The following is a 287-nucleotide window of genomic DNA, read 5'->3' on the forward strand; positions in this document are numbered from 1 at the left end:
CCACCCCCCCCCCCCCCCCCCCTATCTATCAGATCTCCTTCAGATCTCTATCCCTTCCTGCTCACTCAGGTCTTCATCCTCCCTCCATCTTTCTGTACCCTCTGCCCGTCTCAGCACAATGGGGTGCAGAGCCTTCAGCTGCTCTGCCCCCAAACTCTGGAACTCACTTCCACCCAATATTCGCAACATTGATTCTCTTCCCACATTCAAAACCCAGCTCAAAACTGACCTTTTCAGACTGGCTTATTCTATTTAAATATATCTCTTGTATTTATAATTTTATCTGT

Source organism: Hippocampus comes, unplaced genomic scaffold, assembly GCF_001891065.2.
Source record: "Hippocampus comes isolate QL1 unplaced genomic scaffold, H_comes_QL1_v1.1 scaffold475, whole genome shotgun sequence".
In the NCBI taxonomy this organism is placed as follows: Eukaryota; Metazoa; Chordata; class Actinopteri; order Syngnathiformes; family Syngnathidae; genus Hippocampus; species Hippocampus comes.